The sequence below is a fragment of the Syngnathus leptorhynchus genome, unplaced genomic scaffold (assembly GCF_054491065.1).
Source record: "Syngnathus leptorhynchus isolate UIUO unplaced genomic scaffold, UIUO_Slep HiC_scaffold_546, whole genome shotgun sequence".
Taxonomy (NCBI): Eukaryota; Metazoa; Chordata; class Actinopteri; order Syngnathiformes; family Syngnathidae; genus Syngnathus; species Syngnathus leptorhynchus.
Window position 1 is genome coordinate 18,615 of NW_028232451.1, and position 6,386 is coordinate 25,000.

The following is a 6,386-nucleotide window of genomic DNA, read 5'->3' on the forward strand; positions in this document are numbered from 1 at the left end:
GCGTCCGCCCAGCGCCGGTTCCGCAGTCGGCCTCGAATGACGAAAAATAACGGTCTCCTCCTGGAGCTCACAGCCAACTTGGCAAAAAGTTTCTAAGTGCCCACGGCCCTGCCGAGCTTTGGCGTCCGCCCAGCGCCGGTTCCGCAGTCGGCCTCGAATGACGAAAAATAACGGTCTCCTCCTGGAGCTCACAGCCAACTTGGCAAAAAGTTTCTAAGTGCCCACGGCCCTGCCGAGCTTTGGCGTCCGCCCAGCGCCGGTTCCGCAGTCGGCCTCGAATGACGAAAAATAACGGTCTCCTCCTGGAGCTCACAGCCAACTTGGCAAAAAGTTTCTAAGTGCCCACGGCCCTGCCGAGCTTTGGCGTCCGCCCAGCGCCGGTTCCGCAGTCGGCCTCGAATGACGAAAAATAACGGTCTCCTCCTGGAGCTCACAGCCAACTTGGCAAAAAGTTTCTAAGTGCCCACGGCCCTGCCGAGCTTTGGCGTCCGCCCAGCGCCGGTTCCGCAGTCGGCCTCGAATGACGAAAAATAACGGTCTCCTCCTGGAGCTCACAGCCAACTTGGCAAAAAGTTTCTAAGTGCCCACGGCCCTGCCGAGCTTTGGCGTCCGCCCAGCGCCGGTTCCGCAGTCGGCCTCGAATGACGAAAAATAACGGTCTCCTCCTGGAGCTCACAGCCAACTTGGCAAAAAGTTTCTAAGTGCCCACGGCCCTGCCGAGCTTTGGCGTCCGCCCAGCGCCGGTTCCGCAGTCGGCCTCGAATGACGAAAAATAACGGTCTCCTCCTGGAGCTCACAGCCAACTTGGCAAAAAGTTTCTAAGTGCCCACGGCCCTGCCGAGCTTTGGCGTCCGCCCAGCGCCGGTTCCGCAGTCGGCCTCGAATGACGAAAAATAACGGTCTCCTCCTGGAGCTCACAGCCAACTTGGCAAAAAGTTTCTAAGTGCCCACGGCCCTGCCGAGCTTTGGCGTCCGCCCAGCGCCGGTTCCGCAGTCGGCCTCGAATGACGAAAAATAACGGTCTCCTCCTGGAGCTCACAGCCAACTTGGCAAAAAGTTTCTAAGTGTCACATCTCTGAAAAAACGGCTAAGTGTCGACTTTCGAAAAAACGGCAAAGTGTCACATCTCTGAAAAAACGGCTAAGTGTCGACTTTCGAAAAAACGGCTAAGTGTCAACTTTCGAAAAAACGGCTAAGTGTCGCCTCTCTGAAAAAACGGCAAAGTGTCAACTTTCGAAAAAACGACAGAGTGTCGCCTCTCTGAAAAAACGACTAAGTGTCGACTCTGAGAAAATGGCAAAGTGCCCACGGCTCTGCGGGCTCGTGCATCCGACCCGCGCCGGTTCCCCAGCCGGCCTGAAATAAGGCAAAACCAGCCTCTCCGCCTGGAGCTCAGAGCCAACTTGGCGAATATTTTCTAAGTGCCCACGGCTCTGCGTGGCTACGGCGTCTGCCCAGCGCCGGTTCCTGGGTCGAACCCCGAGGACGAGGAATGCCGGTCTCCGCCTGGAGGTCCCAGCTTAATCGGCGAAAATTTTCTAAGTGCCCACGGCTCTGCCGGGCTCGTGCATCCGACCCGCGCCGGTTCCCCAGCCGGCCTGAAATAAGGCAAAACCAGGCTCTCCCCTGGAGCTCAGAGCCAATTGTGGCGAAAAAACGACTAAGTGTCAACTTTCGAAAAAACGACTAAGTGTCAACTTTCCAAAAAAACGGCTAAGTGTCGACTTTCGAAAAAACGGCTAAGTGTCAACTTTCGAAAAAACGACTAAGTGTCGCCTCTGAAAAAACGACTAAGTGTCGCCTCTCTGAAAAAACGACTAAGTGCCCACGGCTCTGCGGGGCTTGTGAGTCCGCCCCGCGCCGGTTCGGCGGTCGGCCTCAAAAAGCGAAAAATCAGCCTCTCTCCCTGGAGCTCACCAAAAATTTGTCGAAATTTTTCTAAGTTCTCCTCGAGGTACCAGGGGGTGAGGTACCCGGGCTAAGGTGCAGTACCTTTTTTGGTCTTCAGGTGCGCCAGAGTACAATGAAATGGTCCCAGTAGTCAGTGTACTCATCGACTTTCCCCCCGTTTTCCAAAGCACCCCGTTTACGAGTATGGAGGAGATGGTGCTGGTCTCCCCACGGCGTCGGACACGCCGTCCTCGACAGCACAAGGTCGGATAGAAGACCTGAAAAGCGCCGTGGCACGCGCTGGAGGTGTCACTGTGGCGAAAAAGTGACTAAGTGTCAACTTTCGAAAAAACGGCTAAGTGTCAACTTTCGAAAAAACGGCTAAGTGTCAACTTTCGAAAAAACGGCTAAGTGTCAACTTTCGAAAAAACGACAAAGTGTCACCTCTCTGAAAAAACGGCAAAGTGTCAACTTTCGAAAAAACGGCTAAGTGTCAACTTTCGAAAAAACGACTAAGTGTCACCTCTCTGAAAAAATGGCAAAGTGTCAACTGCGAATGTGGTGGTGCATGGAAGGAAGTGGAGGACGGCCGCCTCCTTAAACACAGGCCGAAGAGGAGCGTCAGGGCCGGCTCCTTAAACACGGACCGAGTGTCGCCCTTAACACAGACCAAGCGGAGGACGGCCGCCTCCCTAAATACAGGCCGAACCGGAGCGCGAGGGCCAGGCTCCTTAAACACGGACCGAGTGTCGCCCTTAACACAGACCAAGGGGAGGACGGCCGCCTCCTTAAACACAGGCCGGAGAGGAGCGTCAGGGCCAGGCTCCTCAAACATGGACCGAGTGTCGCCCTTAACACAGACCAAGCGGAGGACGGCCGCCTCCCTAAATACAGGCCGAACCGGAGCGCGAGGGCCAGGCTCCTTAAACACGGACCGAGTGTCGCCCTTAACACAGACCAAGGGGAGGACGGCCGCCTCCTTAAACACAGGCCGGAGAGGAGCGTCAGGGCCAGGCTCCTCAAACATGGACCGAGTGTCGCCCTTAACACAGACCAAGGGGAGGACGGCCGCCTCCTTAAACACAGGCCGGAGAGGAGCGTCAGGGCCAGGCTCCTCAAACATGGACCGAGTGTCGCCCTTAACACAGACCAAGGGGAGGACGGCCGCCTCCTTAAACACAGGCCGGAGAGGAGCGTCAGGGCCAGGCTCCTCAAACATGGACCGAGTGTCGCCCTTAACACAGACCAAGGGGAGGACGGCCGCCTCCTTAAACACAGGCCGGAGAGGAGCGTCAGGGCCAGGCTCCTCAAACATGGACCGAGTGTCGCCCTTAACACAGACCAAGGGGAGGACGGCCGCCTCCTTAAACACAGGCCGGAGAGGAGCGTCAGGGCCAGGCTCCTCAAACATGGACCGAGTGTCGCCCTTAACACAGACCAAGGGGAGGACGGCCGCCTCCTTAAACACAGGCCGGAGAGGAGCGTCAGGGCCAGGCTCCTCAAACATGGACCGAGTGTCGCCCTTAACACAGACCAAGCGGAGGACGGCCGCCTCCCTAAATACAGGCCGAACCGGAGCGCGAGTGTCGCTCCTTAAACACGGACCGAGTGGAGGACGGCCGCCTCCTTAAACACAGGCCGAACAAAATGACACAAAGTGTCAACTGCGAATGTTGTCCATCCAAGGAAGGAGCGTGATGCCCGGCCGGCTCCTTAAACACAGGCCGAGAGTCGCCCCGGACGGTCAGCCTCGCGGCGCCCGTCTGCTCGGATAAAATGACACAAAGTGTCAACTACGAATGTTGTCCATCCAAGGAGGGAGCGTGATGCCCGGCCGGCTCCGAAAACACAGGCCGAGAGTCGCCCCGGACGGTCCGCCTCGCGGCGCCCGTCTGCTCGGATAAAATGACACAAAGTGTCAACTGCGAATGTTGTCCATCCAAGGAAGGAGCGTGATGCCCGGCCGGCTCCTTAAACACAGGCCGAGAGTCGCCCCGGACGGTCCGCCTCGCGGCGCCCGCCCGCTCGGATAAAATGACACAAAGTGTCAACTACGAATGTTGTCCATCCAAGGAGGGAGCTTGAGGCCCGGCCGGCTCCGAAAACACAGGCCGAGAGTCGCCCCGGACGGTCCGCCTCTCGAGGCGCCCGCCCGCTCGGATAAAATGACACAAAGTGTCAACTACGAATGTTGTCCATCCAAGGAGGGAGCGTGATGCCCGGCCGGCTCCGAAAACACAGGCCGAGAGTCGCCCCGGACGGTCCGCCTCTCGAGGCGCCCGTCTGCTCGGATAAAATGACACAAAGTGTCAACTGCGAATGTTGTCCATCCAAGGAAGGAGCGTGATGCCCGGCCGGCTCCTTAAACACAGGCCGAGAGTCGCCCCGGACGGTCCGCCTCGCGGCGCCCGCCCGCTCGGATAAAATGACACAAAGTGTCAACTACGAATGTTGTCCATCCAAGGAGGGAGCTTGAGGCCCGGCCGGCTCCGAAAACACAGGCCGAGAGTCGCCCCGGACGGTCCGCCTCTCGAGGCGCCCGCCCGCTCGGATAAAATGACACAAAGTGTCAACTACGAATGTTGTCCATCCAAGGAGGGAGCGTGATGCCCGGCCGGCTCCGAAAACACAGGCCGAGAGTCGCCCCGGACGGTCCGCCTCTCGAGGCGCCCGTCTGCTCGGATAAAATGACACAAAGTGTCAACTGCGAATGTTGTCCATCCAAGGAAGGAGCGTGATGCCCGGCCGGCTCCTTAAACACAGGCCGAGAGTCGCCCCGGACGGTCCGCCTCGCGGCGCCCGCCCGCTCGGATAAAATGACACAAAGTGTCAACTACGAATGTTGTCCATCCAAGGAGGGAGCTTGAGGCCCGGCCGGCTCCGAAAACACAGGCCGAGAGTCGCCCCGGACGGTCCGCCTCTCGAGGCGCCCGCCCGCTCGGATAAAATGACACAAAGTGTCAACTACGAATGTTGTCCATCCAAGGAGGGAGCGTGATGCCCGGCCGGCTCCGAAAACACAGGCCGAGAGTCGCCCCGGACGGTCCGCCTCGCGGCGCCCGCCCGCTCGGATAAAATGACACAAAGTGTCAACTACGAATGTTGTCCATCCAAGGAGGGAGCGTGAGGCCCGGCCGGCTCCGAAAACACAGGCCGAGAGTCGCCCCGGACGGTCCGCCTCTCGAGGCGCCCGCCCGCTCGGATAAAATGACACAAAGTGTCAACTACGAATGTTGTCCATCCAAGGAGGGAGCGTGATGCCCGGCCGGCTCCGAAAACACAGGCCGAGAGTCGCCCCGGACGGTCCGCCTCTCGAGGCGCCCGCCCGCTCGGATAAAATGACACAAAGTGTCAACTACGAATGTTGTCCATCCAAGGAGGGAGCGTGATGCCCGGCCGGCTCCGAAAACACAGGCCGAGATTCGACCCCGGACGGGCCGTCTTCTCCCGGCGCCCGCCCGCGTACGCCCCCCATCCCCGGTCGCCCGTCTGCTCCCGGCGGGCCTCCGAGTACCCCCTCACCCAACTGACCGACTGGCACTCATGACCCGCCTTGGTAGGGCCCCCATCGGCCTCGGCTCGTCCGACGTCGGGTGGACGGTTCCTACCCACTGCGGGTCGCACTCTAGCGCCCCGGCCGCCGCGTGAGCGTGCGCTCCCCGCGCCGCCCCGCAGGCCCCGGCGCGACCGTACTGCGGCGAGACCGAGACGACCCGGTTTGGCATCCATCCCACCTAGCCACGATCCACGGAGGCCGAGCGAGCGGCTGAGTGTCGGGCGCCGCGCGTGCGAGCGTCCGCCGGCCGCGCCGGTCCTTCCGCGAATGTCGTTTCTCAAACCCTCCGGCTTGATAGCGGCGGCACCACGGGAAGCCGTCCACACACACCGTCCGACCTCTATCCGAAAAGCCTTCCCGACCAACCGCGGTCGCGGGGGCGTCTGTCGCTCCGCATCGGGGGGGCGTATGGCTTCCGCGCTACGCGCTGCGGGCTCGGGGGGGCCGCAACGGCTGAGTCTGACTCGGCCGGGGCGCAGCTTCCCTCCCGGCAGTCAGCAATAGTGCCGATCGCGCCTGCCACCAGCCCCCTCCCCGACGGGTTCGTCGGCGCCGGCTGGCCGCCGTCCGCCTTCGTTCCCCGAGGGTTCCCAACCAGCGCCGATCCAACTCCGCATCCTGGCCGCACGCAGTGCGTGCCTCGCGCGGGTAAGTCGCCGGCGCAGCGCCGCAGCTCCCGACCCCCGCGTACGGGAATAGTTGAGGGCCTCAGCGGGCCGCACCGACCGAGTCCGACTCGGGCCGGGGCGCAGATTCCCGCTTGGGTGACCGAACGTTCTCTGCTCGGGCCGGAGGGCCGACGCCCGTCCCCCCCCGTCGTCCCCCACGGACCGCCTCCGAGGCCACTTCGCACGGCTCATCCTCGGCTCCCTACCAATGCTTAATCGATGGGGCCGCCCGGCCGGATTCGCGCCACCCTGTCCACCGCGAGTCTCCCCAG